Below are 19,042 nucleotides of genomic sequence, written 5' to 3'. Positions count from 1 at the left end.
AAATAAATTGGTTGTCATTGGGACATCATCAATATAATGAACGTCTGACGTAGACTGTTTGTTTCAGATGGAGCAGACATAGATGAGGGGAAAAACTGTTAATAAGAACAGCAGACACGACGTTGCAGACTATAGCTGTCTCATGAAATGTGATTTGCTGCCAGCACATCCCAGTAAGGAAAGTCTGGTTGACCTGTGAATAGATGAGAAAAATAAAGGGAAGAGACACTTTCAGGTATGTCCTGCGAAGCTCTGCTGAATCACAGAGTTTGAATCTTTGACTTTTTTATTGCATCTCGGTAGTTACTTTCATTTCAGGCAGGAAATTGGTAGTTTGCCTGGCTTTTATTTCCATTTACCACTACAGCAAAATTGAACCTTTGATTTTTTGGAACTATACCGTCTCAGAGAGAAATCAGTAGCTAACATTGTCATGCAGACGCATACAAAGCAGAGCTGGTTCACATTTTGCAAAGCCTTCAGGGGAATTTTGACATGCAGAATGAATACCCAAATGCCCTAGGCTGCCTCGGGGATTTCCGGCAGCGTCTGCAGGATGCTGGGGAAAAATTCCAGTGTTGAAAACAGCTGAAAATGTTCCATGATAGTGTCCCAGCTCAGCACTCTTTAGTCTCGCTCATCTTACGTGGATTTAAGCATGTGTTTGTTGTTAAGGGTAGATGCTAAGTTCAAGAGGAACCCCGTCCTTTCCAAGTAGGACTATAACTCCTCTTCTGACTCGTGAATCATTTGGGAAGCGAACCTAATTTCTTTCAAGCATTTTCTTCCAATATTTGTTAACAAGTTCAGACAGTGTACACTCTTTGATTCAATTCCTATTCATTTTACGTGATGGGTGATCTAAATCACACAATATGCTTTCCTTTCTCTGTTTTCAGTGACTGAAACACAATGACAGAGAAATTTTTCACTTTGTTTGCTTGCAAAATTTTTGAATGAAGGGTTGCTCATGTCAAAGGGTTTAGTGAAGGGATTTACGAACATACATAGATCCAAGTTTGTCAGAATGTGTGTGCGCTAAAACCCTACAAGTCAGAGCAAACTGCAAGGAGCCATACCATTAAAGAGCATCCTTATGCAACGAGAGCCACTTATTGCTCCATGCACACCTTGAGCTGATCAGGAAGCATAAATAATAAATTTCTCCTCATGAAACTCCTTTGGCTGGAAAAAAGCACAGTAGACGGCATAAAAGCTTATGTGGAACCTGAAAGAGATAGCCAAACCTCAACAGGATCAAAAGTTCAGGTAAACATCCTAACGCTCAGATACTAACCTGAATGCTGTCCAAACCCATCCCGGCCATCTGGGCCCGTATTATTAACCTAGTAGTGTCATGTGAAATGGTTTTCTCACAAGGTTTCTGATGCTTCCTGCTGTTTGACAGGCAGGAAATACCATCAGAAGAGCCTTTCTTGCTGTAGTTCATCATGTGCAGTATGAGCAGGAATCAGGAAGTGCAGAGGCAGTGCAAAAATGAAAAACAGCGTGCTGGGCTCGGAGGCAGGGGAGAGGGGATATCAAGGGGGAAGTTAACCAGGTTTGCTGATGCCACCGGAACAGGCCACTTCGGAGAGGCACCAGAACGTACGGGAGCAGGCTGGGAAATAATGTTTCCCCATCATTAAGGAGCACAGAAGGACGAGGAGCTATGTTGAAATGAGAAGCTGCAAAGCACTATGCAGCTCTAAAACCAATTCTCCTCGTAACGATCCTAAATCAGTAACATTAATCTTGATGCTGTTGTCGCTCCGCAGTGTATCTGGCATCCTGGAAAGCTTCGTCATCTGTTGATTTTTATTTATTTATTTTTCTTTTACGGGGTCCTAATTAAACACTGGGCTACCTGCTAGCCCACGCAGCATCGCCTCATCGCTCCTGGGTGACAGGAGCAGGGCTCGTCCCTGATGACATATTCAATGACATATTCAATGGTCTATGGCTGTGCTGTTTTGCTGCAGCATAAGCAAACGGAGAATTCTTTGTGTGCAAGTCTGAGGCTGCATATACATGTGTGTGAACTCTCTAAAAGCAAACAACTGGCCTTTATAAAGCCAAATTCCAAGCAAGTAACCAGCTCAGCAGCTGTGAAAGGTGTCTCTGTGTTTCATTGTTGATAAAAATGCAACCCACAGTGACTCAAACCTCAGGATGTGGTGGGAAGCTGAGAAGAAAAGAAAGATAGAGAGTGGGGGGGAAAGGGAAAAAAAAAAAATCCTTCTCAGGATGAGGAGTTCAGACACGCCAGATTTCTTTGGCGCAGACGTTGCTGTCATGAGCCTCGCAGACGTTTAACGTTTGATTCCCTGCTTGCTTTTCACTTGGCACCAAGAGTGTAGCGAAGATTTTGAAAACAGTATGGCAAAGTGTTTTAAATAGCAAGACTGGCCCGCAAGTGCCATAAACAGCATCTCTTTCATATGCTACAAGTAAATAGTGCGGGCAGGAGCCCAGCGTGTGAGGGCTGTCACAGATCTGTCGTTACCCTGCATCTGCTCCCTGTGACCAAAACATTGATGATCATTTCCCTTCCTCCCCTCCGCTCCAGCCCCTTCTTCAATGCCTCTGGGAAAGCAGAAGGCAGCTGCCTGAAGGACAGGGACTTGGAGTACGGAAAGGGAAAATCTAGTTTGGAAGCTGAATACTAAAAGTAGGCATCGATTTCCTATCAGAGAAGTGAAGTGTTCAAATTTGCTGTGCTGCCTTCGCTTGAAAGGCATTTACCCAGGCATCAGGACTACTAGATGTGCTGTGTTCAGTTGAGGTTAAGCTTTTGGACTTGTTCTGAGGCCCCAAAATTTACTCCACCAGCTCCAGCCATGTGGCTTAGGCACAGCTTTTTCCTGAAGCAGCAGCAATGACTTGAAGCTTGGTGGCCTCAGTCCTTCTGCTGTGATGCTGTTGTCAGATATTTAGCTACAGGAGCACCATATCAGGCATGAGGGGGGAATGAAGCTGTCCCATCACAGATAACATCTAACTCGCAAAACAGATCTTTTTCCTACTGAACATATGTTTCCTTCACTTGCAGTGAAAGAGGAGTGCAGTCACAATAAGAATGATCTGAGAGCAGAGCAGTGTAAGGGTTGAAGAAAACAAGAAACTGAGAAAACTGTGTGAAGGCTGTATGGGCTTGTCTCTAGCATTTACTGAGGGAATAATACAGGATCTCCTGTCAGGTCTAATCAACCTTTTGAGTTGACAGTTGCTGATTCAGCAGTGAGACACAGTGCCTCTTCTCAACAGGAAGATTTAGGAGCTTAACCTGAGTTTCCGCGGCACCGATTTTCACATTGCTGATGACTGAAAATCCAGGAGCTACTCAAACAAGGAAAGTAAAAGGTAACTAAGAAAAACAAGTCTATTCTCGGTAGACTTACATTGCTACACCTCGTTGATCAGGGCATTACAGAGCCCCATGAATGGAGGAGGATTGGAAACGAATGCTCTGTTGTCAGTGAAGAGAGGTTAGGCTTCAAAGGCTCGTTCGGAGCAGGAGCCAAACCAAGCTGCTCCACATCATCATCACTGATGATGCCAGCAGTGGGAGCTCGATGTCCCTGGGGTAAGGTCTGCTTCTGGGAACAAAAAATTGCACCCAGGTGCTTTGTATCTCCAAAGACTTTGAGCAAGGCATGTGAACAAGGCCTGGGTGGCTGTAAAGGACCAGGTACAGGAATAATTGCAGTGATGCTCTCCGGGTACCTCACCAGTCACTGAGACCTGAAATAAGGCATGTGTCGTGGTCTTTATTGGCCAATATTTCAGAGAGACTGAACTGCTCCAGGGACTGCTCACAGTGGGCACGGGGAGCGGCGACGCGCTGCTTCTCTGCTTTTGGCTCAGCTCTGAAGCACTGTAACCGCATTTTACAAAGCTAAATGAGAAATATTCATTTCAATATCAAAGATTCAAATGTTCCCATGTTCACATATGTATACACGTACATGTGTGTGGATGCACCACATGGATAGTACAAATGTGTGAGTTAATTGGTGCATTTCCTGAATGACTGTGGTTTTTTAATAGTGCTAGTCCTTTATCTCCACAAATGAATAACACTGTTAGATCTGATCTCTAATTATATTCTGAAGACCAATAAACCCCTGAACCTTTCTGGATGTCTTTAATTAGAATAAAATCCAAACAAAACAACCAAAAGAAAACAACCAGAGCGGTTGCTGGAATCTTGCTACGGATTTGCTGGTGGTTAGGAGCAGAACTGGGTGAACTAGTCACGGCAAATATCTCATCATCTGAGACCTTTCTAACTTTTCTCAGTATCCTGAAAACAGGTTTTATTTTTTGTATGTTTATATTCTTTGAATTTTTTTGATACATAGTTTGTATAAACATGTTCCAACACACTGGCTGGTAGTAAAGTAGTTCTTAGCTAGCATGCAGGGCTGTTAGTGGTATTTGTGTGACATTCAGTAGGTCTTGTAAATCATGTGCTTTATATAAACTGTATATGCTTATATGTGGATAGCTGAAAACATCATAAAACATGGTAAAAATTCAGAGACTTTTAGGTGATCACATAGGCATTTGCCTATGGTGTCACAAAGATGTGAGAGTGGGGGGACAGCATGACCTAGTGTTATTTTATTGAGAAGGAATGTGTGTTTTTACTCCCTCATAAATGTTTGGTGTTTTTTTTTTTTTTTTAATTTATTTTTCCAAATTTAATGTTTTAGCTCACATTTGATGATGTACTGAGTGTTGAAAGATATTTTACCTTTCCTCATTTCTTTTTCTGTTGATTTGCATAAAGACAACGTAATCTCTTGCTGAAATGCATCTGTCTCTGGGTGAAGCACTACTATTTAACTCAACCACAGAAGCAAAACAGATCTAGGCCTTAGACAAAGAAGCAAAATCAGGAAAGAATTGGATGGAGAGGAAGAATTTGACTTGGGAGTGAACTCTTCAGAAAGTAGCGTGAGATCTTCAAGAAAGCAGAGGAATCGGAGCTCATTGCATGTGAATTGCCTAAACTGCATGTGAGCTTTAAGGAGAACAGTAATGAAAGAATAAAGTGGCTTACAAGCTACATCAGCCCAGGAAAACAAAAACATTTCACAAATGGTTTCGTCTTGTTTGACTTGTGATACCCAACAGTAGTGTGCAATTATTTCTTGTCCTAGTTGTTTTGTTGTACCTTGGAGACGTGAAGTTTCCACTTTAAGCCTGGCTAAAGAGTAAAACAAGGGAATGAAGCTGTTTCTAAATTAACCCTTAGCTGAGCAGCAGAGTTTTCTCAGGCTGTTTTGAGGGAAAAAAAAAAAAAAAAAAAAAGTTTAAATGTTTGCCTCAAGGGCTGGAAATCTATTTTTCAGGCTGTTTAACTTTTGTCATTCTCAGTGCATCTGTTCAAATTAGCTTCGGACAGTGAAATAAATAAGAAATATTGCCCAAGGGGCCTTGGTTTTGTCAGAAAGGACTTTGAAAAAAGTGGAGAAGAAGAAAAAAATATAAGCCTGAATCAAGAAGGCCTGCTGAGTCTTCTTCTGACAAGAAATCAAAACTGACTGAGGTTAAGTTCATTCAATTATTACAAACACTCCAGTGTACAAGAAAACCTATAGTTTGATGACACTAGATTAAACATTCAGGCCAAGATGTGGTGTGAACTTCCCCAGGTTTGAAGTCAAAGTTTCAGCAAAGAAAAACTAATGCCAAGTAAATCTGGGAAACAAGATCAGAGAGGAGAAAAAGAAAAGACGAAGGAAAAGAGATTTCCTGACAGTACAGAATGGCAAGATGTAAGCGCATCTCCTCGTGTTCTGAAATCTTCCCTGCTGCTCATGGTTTGCCTCCTGGCGGGCTGGCAAGGCCTCTGTTTGCAGTAGATGAGAAGCACGGGATAACTCACGTGCTGGCCTCTCCCAGAAGGTGATGGGTCTCATTTAGGTGTCCTACATATCCTAACCAGCCGAACACCAAACAACCTTCCTGAAAATGAGCGAGGAGAAGGGAGATCCCTAGAGCTGTTGCTGCATCTCCTGCCTACATCTTCCGGCCCTGCCGGCGGAGTGGTGCCAGCGAGGCTCAGGGCCTCTGGCCAGGCAACTGCATTCCTCCTTGTCTGTGCATCAGTCCTGCCTTTCTGGGTGCCTGTCAGTGACCGCCTGGTAGTGCAAGGCACCCATCTGTGGCACAGATGAGCACATGCCACGAATAAGCTCCTAATTAAATATGGTGGCTAAGGAGGATGATTTCTGATAGCAGCTCTTTGCAAGCAGCAACCTGACGTGACTCCCTGCCCCGACTCCCTGCCCCTCTCTTTCCATTTTCACCCCAGTAGTTTATTTCTTTCCCTCGCTCACATACTTTCCTAAATGGTCTTTAGTACCAGGTATTTAAGTCACATGTTGTTTCACGTATTCTCCGAGTGGATGAATTAAACTGTTATTATCAAGAGGAGCTTATCTCTTCTCCTTTATTCAATCTGGAGTTTGCTAATACATCCATTACCCTTATATCACAGAAAACTATTAACAGACGTGTTTGTTCATAAAAGAATTGGTTTATCTTAGTTAAATGCTTGTATCTTATAGCACAAAGCTCAGCCTGCACACCTCCAGTCCAGAGTCCTGCAGCAGCTAAAGCATCCTTTAGATCGAGTGGTAAAGGCATGCACATAAGTGATGTCATTTCAAAAATTATTCTGGGTGGCAAACGTTTCTCACTTTCACTGATGATTTTTTTTTTCTAAATGGTAAATGAAAATATATCTAAAATCAGCATGGAAATAGTCAGAAGAGGCACGAGCCATGTTTTTGTCTAATTTACATCTCCAGGATATTTTGTGAGAAATAAAATGCAGTTCACAGCTCCCTCTGGCAAGCACTATAACTACAATTAGTGTTTCTAACTATAAGAATAATGAGGAGAAGGAGGATAATAATGGTGGCCACTGGTTCGCACCCATTTTCTGCTGGAAAAGAACTGACTGTAACAGGATGAGCTATCTGTTCGACCTCCTAGATTTATTCCTCTCTCAGAGGTAAAATAGGTCAATATTCCATTATAGTCCAAATATTAACTTTCTTTCCCCATATATTTTGATATTTCATTGAAAAAGCCCTGTGAAAATCAAAATCAATCTTCAGAAAAATTACTCATTCCAGCTGTAATTTGTAAAGTTTTCTTAATCCGTATTTTATTATTTTTTTCCCCTCCAGGGTTCCTTGATTTCACGTGCTTTGCTTTCTCAACAGAAAGAGAAAAAAAAAAAAAAGAAAGAAAGAAAGAAAAAGAAAGAAAGCAAAAGCTGAGGACTCTAAATGGAAGAAAACAGCAGATTCTGGTGCTTGTGGTTATTTTTATTGAAAAAAAAAAGTAACATATTTCCTTAAACAAAATATACATTGCTTTTATATTTATTGCAATGCCAGTCCCTTTTTGACAAGAGCCACTCTGGAAAGGTGTGTCTATCCTGGAGTTTTGTTGGAAGCTGTATATTCAAGCATTTCTCTGTGTATCTTAGCCCTTTCTTTGGGACAAAAAAAAAAAAAAAAAAAAGAAAAAAGGAAAAAAAAAGGAAAGAAAAGAAAAGAAAACATCAAAGTGCCAGTGTGCGAGGGTATTTTCTGGGTAGAGCAAAGCTCTTAGCAGGCAGCCACACATATTAAACCAGAACTACTATAAATGTCTTGTCCATTTATTCTGATTGCTCTAACACAGAGCATTCACTGTTTTATGCCGCCTTTTCTGACAGAAGAGAAACTGCAGTAAAGGAAAGAAATTTCTTCCGTCTGTGCCCAAGGTTAAGGCAATCTGTAGGAAAGAATGAAAATGACACAGAGAAATGAGTATCTCATTTCAGCAAGGTCCGAATTGTTATCTGCAACATTTTGGATGATTCAGCAGGTTTTGTGGCTTTTTTTTTTTTTTTTTCTTTCCTTCTTCACACAAGGGTTGTTTCTGTCAGAATGAACGCTGGAGGAGCTGAGCTTGTTAGTGCCTCTCACATCTTTCTGTGCCACGCCTGAAGCTGTAGGCGTGATTTCCCTCTTGCTGGCTCTGGGATAAATCAGGTGTAGGGGTGTGGGAGGTCCAGCAGTGGAGAAATGCTTGTGGGAAACTGGGCTGAGAAGAAACCCATCCTTCACTCGGAGTTACATGAATCTAGAGCTCCACAGAAAGCTACTTCAGAGGCTGAGGATTGGGAATAATTAGCACATTTTAAAAAATCCATAAGCAGCACAGCTACTTTTCAGATAAAAGGCTGAATTTTCGGGCTAATGGCAAGGGCAATGAATAGAAGGGAAACAAATAATACCGCAAAAAAGAGCTACTTCCAGGGAGCAGCCTTTCTTCTTTTCCCAGCTTGCGCATGGAAATCTATTGCTCTTCACTGGAAAATAAAGCTGTGAATGCATTATTAAAAAGCAAACCGATCAATGTCTTAACCTCTTGATTTAAACATGAGAGCAGAATTTTTAGGATTAAGAATATTAATTGTTCTACTGATATGTGATATTTGTTGTTTAGGGTCAAAGGTTTGAAAGTGGTCTCAAATTTTTTAGTAACAATCTACTACAGAGGCAATTAATTATAAGCAAAAAATGGATGCAAGAGGGGAGAGAGAAAAGGAACAGCTGGAGTAGATAACAGAAAGAGAAGGAGGAGGAAATGAAATAGAAAAATACATAAAACCATGTTTGCTATAGAGGAAACGAGGAGAAAAGCATGAACTTGGGTTCTTTGACAATATTCTTGCTGATAGGAACCTGGAATTTTTATTCAGCAACATTTCTTTCTCCAAATGTATGATCTTTTTACTTGAAATCTCAGTATTTCACATAATTTACCTCTTAAGGAAGCTTCATTCTCTGCTCTTCCCCCAGTCATGTGGGACAAGAGCCAAACCATCTAGATTTTACAAAAAGGGAATGAAAAGACCAAATCCATAGCAGATACCATTGATAATACGCAAAATAACAAAATCACATTTTCATGTTTTTGTGTTTTTTTTTCTTTTTTTTTTTTTCTTTTCTTCTTTTCCTTTCTGCCATTTTCCCTTTGAGATTCTCTGAGGGAGGGTCAACAGGGACATCCCTTGAATAGCTGGTAGTGGCTAGAAAAGGTAGTGCAGAAATGATGACAACCCAGACTGCCTTTTTACTTTGTGCTTTACCTGTGCTACAGCTCACATTTATGGAATTAATCCTTCTGTTGTGGACATTGTTTGTCAAGGAGGATTTCACAGGAGCCCTCACCATCCCAGAGCTGCGTAGTGACACTTTCAGGCAAAATCAGTTATGGAGATAAAATGGCTGACACTTCAAACTGTTGTTTGAAAACTAAATCTGGGGTTGAAGTTATAGGTAAAAAAGCTGAACGAGCTGCCAAAAGATATCCCCCAAGGGAAGGAGATCCTGTCCAGATGAAGAGGTCACTTCATCTGTAAACCACTGGATGGATAATAACCCCTGGGTTTGAGCATCAACAAGAGAATAAAAGACAAATGGCGCTATTTGATGCTTATTTCCAAATAAATGCAGGTTTGTCATGCACAAAACTATCGCTAACCTTCGCTATCCATGAGGAAATGGTTGGCGACCTGCTACGGAGCTTGGATGTGCGCAAGTCGATGGGGCCGGATGGGATCCACCCAAGGGTACTGAGAGAACTGGCGGAGGAGCTGGCCGAGCCGCTTTCCATCATTTATCGGCAGTCCTGGCTATCAGGGGAGGTCCCAGTCGACTGGCGGCTAGCCAATGTGACGCCCATCTATAAGAAGGGCCGGAGGGCAGACCCGGGGAACTATAGGCCTGTCAGTTTGACCTCAGTGCCGGGGAAGCTCATGGAGCAGATTATCTTGAGGGTCATCACGCGGCACTTGCAGGGCAAGCAGGCGATCAGGCCCAGTCAGCATGGGTTTATGAAAGGCAGGTCCTGCTTGACGAACCTGATCTCCTTCTATGACCAAGTGACGCGCTTGGTGGATGAGGGAAAGGCTGTGGACGTGGTCTACCTTGACCTCAGTAAGGCTTTTGACACCGTTCCCCACAACATTCTCCTCGAGAAACTGGCTGCTCGGGGCTTGGACTGGCGTACGCTTCGCTGGGTTAGAAACTGGCTGGATGGCCGGGCCCAAAGAGTTGTGGTGAATGGAGTCAAATCTGGTTGGAGGCCGGTCACTAGTGGAGTCCCCCAGGGCTCGGTACTGGGGCCGGTCCTCTTTAATATCTTTATTGATGATCTGGATGAGGGCGTCCAGTGCACCCTCAGTAAGTTTGCAGACGACACCAAGCTAAGTGCGTGTGTCGATCTGCTCGAGGGCAGGAAGGCTCTGCAGGAGGATCTGGATAGGCTGGAGCGATGGGCTGAGGTCAACTGCATGAAGTTCAACAAGGCCAAGTGCCGGGTCCTGCACCTGGGCTGCAACAACCCCAAGCAGAGCTACAGGCTGGGAGATGAGTGGCTGGAAAGCTGCCTGGCCGAGAAGGACCTGGGAGTATTGGTGGATAGTCGGCTGAATATGAGCCAGCAGTGTGCTCAGGTGGCCAAGAAGGCCAACGGCATCCTGGCCTGTATAAGAAGCAGTGTGGCCAGCAGGTCGAGGGAAGTGATTGTGCCCCTGTACTCGGCTCTGGTGAGGCCGCACCTCGAGTACTGTGTTCAGTTTTGGGCCCCTCGCTACAGGAAGGACATGGACGTGCTCGAGCGAGTCCAGAGAAGGGCGACCAAGCTTGTGAGGGGTCTGGAGAACAAGTCTTATGAGGAGCGGCTGAGGGAGCTGGGATTGTTCAGCCTGGAGAAGAGGAGGCTCAGGGGCGACCTCATCGCTCTCTACAGTTACCTGAAAGGAGGCTGTAGAGAGGTGGGGGTTGGTCTATTCTCCCACGTGCCTAGTGACAGGACGAGGGGGAATGGGCTAAAGTTGCGACAGGGGAGTTTTAGGTTGGATGTTAGGAAGTACTTCTTTACCGAAAGGGTTATTAAGCATTGGAACGGGCTGCCCAGGGAGGTGGTGGAGTCACCATCCCTGGAGGTCTTTAAAAGACGTTTAGATGTAGAGCTTAGGGATATGGTTTAGTGGAGTACTTAGTGTTAGGTCGGAGGTTGGACTCGATGATCTTGAGGTCTCTTCCAACCTAGAGAAATCTGTGAATCTGTGAATCTGTGAAAACCTTCACCCTGTCTCAGCAGGCAGGTCTTAGGGGGCAATTTCAGGGCAGTTTTCTCTGGTGAGTGTTGGTTCCAGGTTTATGAGGGGTTTTGTTTCAGTTGCTTCAGCATCAGCCCATTCAGAGAACATCTGGAGTTTTGTACTTAATGCTACTATGCTGTGGTGAGCAAAGCTCTTTGTAACAATTCCTCACAGATTTTTGTAAAGAGACTTCTTTAAGTTAGAGGTAGACCTGCGGTGTTTCTTGTGGACTGTGAAGGAAGCCTATGGAGATGTGTCTCTACTGCCTTGGCACATGCCCGGGAATAGCATGAATGCAAACAGGCTGAAGCTCAATTAGCCAGGATGGAAAAGATACCCATGAAGTGATTAAAGCGTTTTACTGGTATGCAGGGATGGACACAGGATTCTGTCTGAGAATGGTTGAATCCGCCCACTTGTGGGCAAGAGAAATGTGAAGATGACCTCCATGCAGCTGAGCTGGAAAGGCTTAAAGAGCACCAATCAATCTGCAATCAAGCGGCTGAGAGGCATAATTAGCCAGATTAATTAGGTCATAAAGGCTGTGGCAAGAGTCAGCCTAGGTTTGCCTGGAGGTGAGAGCCTGGAGGTTGAGTCCCCTGAGGGAGGCTTGGAGGGCTTCTGGGCTGGGACCACCACCACCAGTTGTCCTGCTCAGTCCTGAGGGCAGCTGCTCTTCTAAAAGTGAGTAGTTTGGGGGATTAAGCTCCATGTTTGTCTCTGTAGCTGTGATGGAGCTGCTTTGTTGTCCTTGAGTTGAGGCCTGGTCTGTGTTTAGTTGCATGTTTGGGAATTCCTTGGCTGGATTCTTTGTGTGGTTGGGGGGCAACAGATGCTCCAGGTGCTCCTGTCTTATTCCCTTTCATTGGCAATACCAGGAGAAGGAAGAAATAGCATCAGCTAGCTCTTTAGCTGGGCTTTTTGTAAACTTCCATATGCTGTTGGGATGCTTGGTGTAAGCACCTGCATGTGAAGTTTTGAAAGTTGTGGGGGCAGTGGTTTTGAGGGGTCCAGGGCTCTAGAAGATCTTGATGCTCTGATGAGGACCCAGTTAGTTCATCTTGTGATCAGAGCTGAGACTTCATGGTCTGCTTTTCCACTGGAGTAGTGGTGGCAGTGAAGGAGAGCTGGGGTAGCACACGAAAGTCCTCATCTTACTTTTCCAGTGCTTACCAGCAAAGCGTTTGAGGGCACCTCCAGGAGAAAGATGCAAAATGGTTTTTATAGTATTTTACTGAAAAACAAATCAGTGCATCTGTTCTGTGGAGATAAAGAGAATTTAGTACATAAATACATGTTGGTTTCTGGCTTCCGAAGGAGCCTAAAGAAAAGGCAAGGAAATAATTAAAAACAAAGCAACCCAAACCCTTATAAAGCTCGAGGACTGTGGCACGTTTTGCTGTTTCTCTGCCTCTGAAAGCCCAACACACCTTCAAACATTCCTGGCTGAGGTAGATATAAAAAAAAAAGTCTAATTTGGACTTGTGCAGCCCAGTCCTATCCTAAATAAACAGTGCTGCCTGGAATCGCTTGCCAGACAGTTGGCATATCTTGCAGATTAGCTAACACTAACAACAATGTGCTTCAAGAAGAGGCTGAGCTTGGCCTCTGCTCCCCAGCTGGGATGCCAGCACAGGGACCTGTGCCCATCTGAGCCACGCATGGTTCCTCTCCTTGGCCCCAGTTGCAGTGGGGATATTTGCAGACATGAAGCTGTTTGGCCCCAGCCCTGTACCCTGCACAGAGGGCTGGAGGCAGGCTGCAGAGCAAGCGGGGAGAATAATTCCACTACAAATTGCTGCAAGTGTTAAAGCTCCAGGGAGTGGATTTAATAGCTGCTTTCCACTCCCGCGTTGGTTTGTCAGGCTCTGGTTTATGGGCACAGCTGGACGATGGTGAGAGAAGGCAGGAAGGGGAGGCTATACTGCGCTTAAATTTGTGGAAAAATTAGTTTGCACTTGTTTGGGCTTTCCTTTGTGTCGCTTCATCCCTGTAAGGTTAGATGCATGGGGGAGAGCAGCGGGCTGGGAGTGAGGAGCTGCAATCTGGCTTGCCCAGATCAGGAATGTGGGAACCAGCACCAGGCAGGCCTTACATGCTTTGTGAATGGCAAAACAAGGTTTCAGCAGCTTGGTCTGGAATTTGGGTGGCCACATGTAAACACCAGCGAGCTTAGCTTTCTGGGCAAAAAAAAAAAAAAAAAAGAGAAAAAAGTTACGACTTCAAGCTTATATTTGCCTCAGATTTCAAATGGTGAAAGGGGGAGGGGGAACGTACAAATGCCAACTCAGCAAAATGAATGGTTCACACAGAAAACCCAGTGTTGGCAGTGAAACCTGACTCACTGAGAGCCTCTTGTGTATTAAGTGCATGTGTTGTAGTGACAGAAGAATATCCCTGCTCCCCCCATCATAACAAAATCAAAACGCTACTTATTCAAGTGTATAGAGATCAAAATGCCAAGAGGAAAGGAGCAAAAATCTCTAAGGATGTGAATAAGTGGAATCTGGAGTTTCAAATATCCCTTTAGGGAGGGGTGAGAGGCAAGCAGTGTTGGTGCTTGCTGGAAGCCCGGTGCCCATGCCATGTACATGTGGGACAAATCTGGGTCTGGGGCAGTGCTGTGGGGCTGCTGGCACCTCTTCTTGGCACGGGTATTTGGGGAAGCTGCCATCCTACACGGGTCTGCAGAGCTGGCAGGGGAGGACCTCAGCATCATCTGACTGCTTGTGTGGAAATGCTTATCTGACCTGGCAGGCTCTGCCAAGCTTCATGTAGGAAATACAAACACTTTCTTGAGGTTCCTGGTGTTTGTTTCTGTTCTCCTCCCACCTGTCCCCGGTGGCAGGATCGCTCTCTAGATCTCAGAGCTGGTGAGCAAGGGGTGCCAGTGTTTGCTTCTGCCAGCATCTGTTCCTCTTGCCTGCAGCCCAGGACATGTGGGATTTGCATGTTGATCCCCTTTCATGGAGGGGGAAGAAAAGCAATGTGTTCTTGTAATGCCCATGGAAAGGTTCCTGGTGCTGGCTCTGCCCCCGCACTTCTGTCAAATTCAGTTCTTAGCAAGGGTAAACCTTCAGTCTTTGGCTTCCGAGCGATGTAACTTCTCCAGCTCCAAATCCTTTTATTGCTCAGCTGCTGTTGACTGTTAAAACTGGTCAGAAGCTGGAAAACTCTAGACAAAGGGAAATATTAGGAACGTGCTAAATTTTAAGGACACTTGGGTTTGATTGAGAGAAGTAAATCCTGCCTGTTACCAAGTGCAAGGCGTGCTGCTAGCAGCCAGCCACCCTGATGAGACCTCTTGTAGCCCTGCTCATCAATGTAAGTGGAGGATGCTGTGGCAGAGGTGGAGGAAAGAGGCTTTCCTATCCCATAGTTATCTGTTGTTAATGTAAAAGTGGTCTGTAATGAGCCAGTGCAGTGTGAAATCCTTCAGTCTCTTCCTTCAGCCTGTGCTGCCTTTTGACATGGGGGGTAAGGAAAGGGTGCACCTATTTTCTGGTAAATGTTCAGATTTGCTTTTGAATGAGAATGTGGTGGGGAGGGAGTGGGACCAAAAGCCTTACAAAGAAAAAGCAAACAACAAAACACCATAACCCAAACCATATACAGCAAGCTCTGTGCTTATCTAAAACCCCTTCTGACCATTTCTAGACACCCGAGGCTGCGCAAGCTTTCACTTGCAGCAGGTGGCTATAGGGTTGCAGAAAGCAAAGCCTTGTGTTGGGACTGTCGCTGCCTTAACATCTGTGGAGGTGAAAGATGTCTTGTGACTGGCTCCGTCCTTCTCAAAAGGGTGTGGGAAGCTTGAGACATCAGCCTTTTATCCCTTGCAGGGCTGCCGAGCAGAGAGCAGCGAGCACAAGGTGCCTTCCCCCTTCCCGGCAAAGGGCTCTCTCCTGCCCCCGGGGGCACGGCGCGGGCGGCGATGCTGGGGGCACAGTGCCCTCTAAAGGGGGACCTCGGAGGGAAACGGGAGGTTTGGGAAGCCCTGCTGGGAAAACTTGCCCGTTACCGTCTGAAATCGTTGGAAATCATTTCAAGGAGAGCCGGAACCTGCCCGAAAGCGTTCATCAAGTAAAACTGCAAAGACTCGGAGACGTTTTGAAGAGGCTCAGTCCCGGGAGATGGGCAGTAAGCGGTGTGGGCAGGAGCAGGGTGTCTGCCTGGGGAGTGATTCTGCCCCAAAAATAAAGCGTGCAAGAGCAGGATCTTCCCTCTGTGCAGCAAAGGCTGTGCTGCGAAGGAGGAGGAGGCGGCATGTCCATCGGTCAAGGGTTTGTATGGGGATCCCCTACAGCATTTAAACTGTTTCTGGTCCTTGGTCTTTCTGCGTTTGGCTAGTCTGGATGGGAAGACATCCGTGCAAGGACCATTTAGAGCTACGTTAGCAATGCTTATCTAAGACACCCTTAATTTATGAGGTCTGATTTTTGCAGTTTTGACTGTTTTGCTGTTGAGCACCCTCCTAAGGTAAATGGAGCAAATCAAAGTGAACATTCCTGACAAATTAATGAGCAAACACATTAGCGGCTCTGAAATGAAATGCCTTCACATCACATAAATTCATTTCACAGTGTTTATATATTTATGGAAATGTCTTTGGGTTATACTCCCAGCTCTAGCAGAGATGATTTCTTCTTCCATTATAGAGCAGGTTATGCGGTGATAACTTCTAGACCCCTATGAGCTACTGGAGCATGTAATTATCTTGTTCCGCTTATTAATGATGAAAGGTCTATGCAAGTCCCAGAGCAGTTGTATGTACTAGGCTGAGTAATTTAAAGAGGCTGTGTAAATTTAATTTAGTCTCAAATTTGGTTGCCGACTTAAAATAATCTTCAAACAAGGAATGTAAATGTTTTGGGGCATTTAAAACTTTTCAAAATCAGAGATAGATGTGTAGTACTGCAAAGCTAGAGGTAGCATCACAGCGCTGACGTATCAAACCGAAAAAGTGGACTGTAAGCAAAAAGCTGACCAGGCTCTACTCAGAAATGTATATTGCAAACAAACATCAAACTAACACAAATTAGGATTCTGGATTTTAATTTTGAAGTAATCTTATTGGTAATGGAAGACACATTAAAAACTGAGTTTAAGCCTGACACCCTTGGGGAGTGGCCAATTTATATACTTCTGGGCTGGAGATCTGCAAACCTCTGCTCCCCAACCTTCCTAAAATGGCATCGCTGGTTTTATGATGTCTACTAGCTGTAATCCTGCTTCTACAGTCTGCCATCATAATGCTAATTGGTTCTGTATGTAAATAAACTATTGTTGACAGGACACTTTCAGTGATTCACATATGACTCATGGAGAGAGAGAGGTTTTAAAAATGATTTATCCATAAACAGAGATTCCATATGTCCTAATCTGGCATGGATTTCTCGCCTTCTCTTTATAGCAAGGAATGTGTGTATGCCTGTATAGCAGGGCTATAATGTGACAATTTGTCTCGGAGTGAAACCAGGATTTATGGTACTTACTGGAGACCACAGAGGTAAAAACGAACAGCAGGCTGCATTTAATCATCTGAATTTTCAAATATTTCTTTGGCTTGGGTAAATGTGTCTTTGTTCCTTTTTGGGAATGTGTTCAGCTGTAGGATGGGGTCCTGTAAAGTTATCTGAATATCCTGCAGGCATGCTTAGTGGAGTGCATGCAGGGGGTGGGAGAACAGCATGGGTGGGGATGCTTCTGAAGGTGAAGGCTTGGGCCCGAAGCTTTCTAGCTGACTGCACTTCTGGCAAGGCTGCCACTATTAATGTGTACTTGAAGAAAATGCACGTATTGGTGCTACACCACATCCAATAAGCACTTCTGGAGATCAGAACATATCCCTGATCCCAGATAAATGCCATAGGAGACCCAGGCAGAGGAGAAAGTGGAGTAGTAACTAATTAAGTGCTATTTTTCAGTAGGGCTTGATTTTATGGCCTCTACTAATGTGATGTTATTCCAACCTTAGTATATGATTTGTGCTGGTGTGAGTGGCATTGCTGAGTCTAATGTACTTAAGAGGCATATGCACACTTTTGTGTTTGAAAACTTCTAGGGATTGAAGCTTATGTTAAAGTCTTGTCTCTGGGATTTTTACTTCTGCTTTTGTCTTGACTGCGTTATATATCCTAGTGACACTGTTTGTTCTCCCTGTCTCCTCCTTTTGCCTCTTGCTTCTCTCCAATTATTCTTGGTTTTGGCACAGGGTCACTTATGCTACTCTTCTTTTAAATCAAGTTTCTTCTAGCCACAAGACTTCAAGAGCTGAAGCTTTGGGTGAAACAGGCAGGAATTGCAGAATTGATGCCTGGAAAACAGCAGCATAAATTACCTGAACACACAGAAGGCAGATTAAAAAGCCACAAACCAGTGGCAGGTGGTATTTATGCTTTCATAATTTGAACAAGACAACGCTGCACATGTGAGCCATAAAATGGGATGAAAAAGTGCTACTGGCAGTGAGTTGTGCTGACAAAATAAGAGCAAAAAGCTGAATTTTGTCGATGTGGGGGCAAGGCTGGCACCTGCTGATAAAAAAAAAAAAAAAAAAAGGCTGTCTGCTTATTCATGGCAAAGATGTCAGCTTTTCTGCCAGTGGGGTTGGAGCCCGTTTCCCTGCCTGCTGAAAGAGCTCTCCAGGGGTGGGAGCAGTTTAATCAGGACAGCTTGTTGCAGCCTTCAGGCTGGTCCTGGTGGGGCTGCCAAAGTGCCAGTGTGGAGGGGGTTTGTTGGCTGCAGACTCCTGGCTGCTGAGAACAGGGCCAGGCTCCGGTCCGTTGGCAGAGCTGTTTGTGGGAAAGGCAAAGCCAGAGCTGATTTTTCCTACCACTTGGATTTGTGATGGCTTTCCCTCTTCAGGCTGTATGGGGGAACAAACAAAGGCACCATATTGGCTCCCCCCAAAGAGGGGATCTCTGGTCCGGCTTTTCCTGTTTGTATCACATTTCTTGGTTCATGGTTAGGCTCTGAAGTCCTGAGACTAGCAGTTGTCATTAGCTGGTGATGCTGGCCAGGGTTCAGCAATAAACCCTGGTGGTAGGGCTGCCTTTTAGCTGGTCCCAGGAAACTCCCTTCCAGCTGCTGCTCCTTCATCTGATGCATGAGACTGAGCATCCTTTAGCAACATCCATGCCAATATTTGAGGCAAGAATCTACAAATGTGTACCAGCAAAAAAATAAAAAATGATCAGGCTATATTCAGACCAGTTTCTATGTAAGAAATTTGGGTAAAAGATTAATTTATTGTGAAAAATGGGTATTATATTTTTATCCTTGTTGTGTGAATATCTCATACTGATTTAATCTCTCCATTTGCTGAAATGTCTTCCCATCTGGTGTTCCTCTTTGTCCTTTGGTTAGTTTTGTACAGCATTCCCAACAGGGGTGTTAATAAGAAGGTAAAAGCAGTAGGTATTTTCTGAAGTTGTTTCCCGTGTCCTGAATCTGATTGCAGTTCTCTCAGTTGTGAAACTTTGGCTCCTCTGCTCCTCACTTTGTCATATATGGACATTTACTATGAAAAAAAAGAAAGGTGATTAGAGGGTATTTTAACTTTGGCAAAGGAAGGAACTATGATTGCAACTCTGAAATGTGGAACCTGAGCCCAAACGTGGGATACTGGAAATGAATACCCACAAAGGACCAGCTGTTTTCAGATAGGCTTTGGTGAGTTTCTGATGTTGGCCAACTTGTGGAAAAATCGGTGTTCAGGCCCAGGTATAGGTTTTATGAACGCAGCAGTGAATGAGTACGTTTCTGAATCTGAATGCAGTACATCGTGGTAAAGTATCAAAGGGTAGCTAGAGACTGGAGACTGATCCAGTTCTGATAGTTTTGTGGTCTGTTCCTATT

The 19,042-nt window shown here is 44.3% G+C and overlaps 1 protein-coding gene and 1 long non-coding RNA gene across 5 annotated transcripts in view; both read left to right on the top strand.

The window, feature by feature from the left end:
• The window catches only part of LOC106036509 (uncharacterized), a 193,490-nt gene extending 183,608 nt beyond the window's left edge, over positions 1-9,882 (top strand). The window contains exons 11-12 of the long non-coding RNA XR_010834103.1: positions 68-3,363; positions 4,796-9,882. This is a non-coding gene — a long non-coding RNA (uncharacterized lncRNA). The remainder of the gene's footprint in view (positions 1-67; positions 3,364-4,795) is intronic.
• A 1,373-nt stretch (positions 9,883-11,255) lies between these two features.
• The window catches only part of MCTP2 (multiple C2 and transmembrane domain containing 2), a 154,127-nt gene continuing 146,340 nt past the window's right edge, over positions 11,256-19,042 (top strand). For 3 of the 4 annotated variants that reach the window (XM_067003522.1, XM_013181924.3, XM_067003521.1), the window contains exon 1: positions 11,256-11,869. The gene's annotated coding sequence lies outside the window, so the exon portion shown is untranslated. The remainder of the gene's footprint in view (positions 11,870-19,042) is intronic. The other variant, XM_013181922.3, reaches the window with a different exon arrangement.

Source organism: Anser cygnoides, chromosome 11 (genome assembly GCF_040182565.1).
Source record: "Anser cygnoides isolate HZ-2024a breed goose chromosome 11, Taihu_goose_T2T_genome, whole genome shotgun sequence".
Classification (NCBI taxonomy): Eukaryota; Metazoa; Chordata; class Aves; order Anseriformes; family Anatidae; genus Anser; species Anser cygnoides.
The sequence above is the reverse complement of the archived record's forward strand: the minus strand, read 5'-3'. Positions and strand labels throughout refer to the sequence as shown.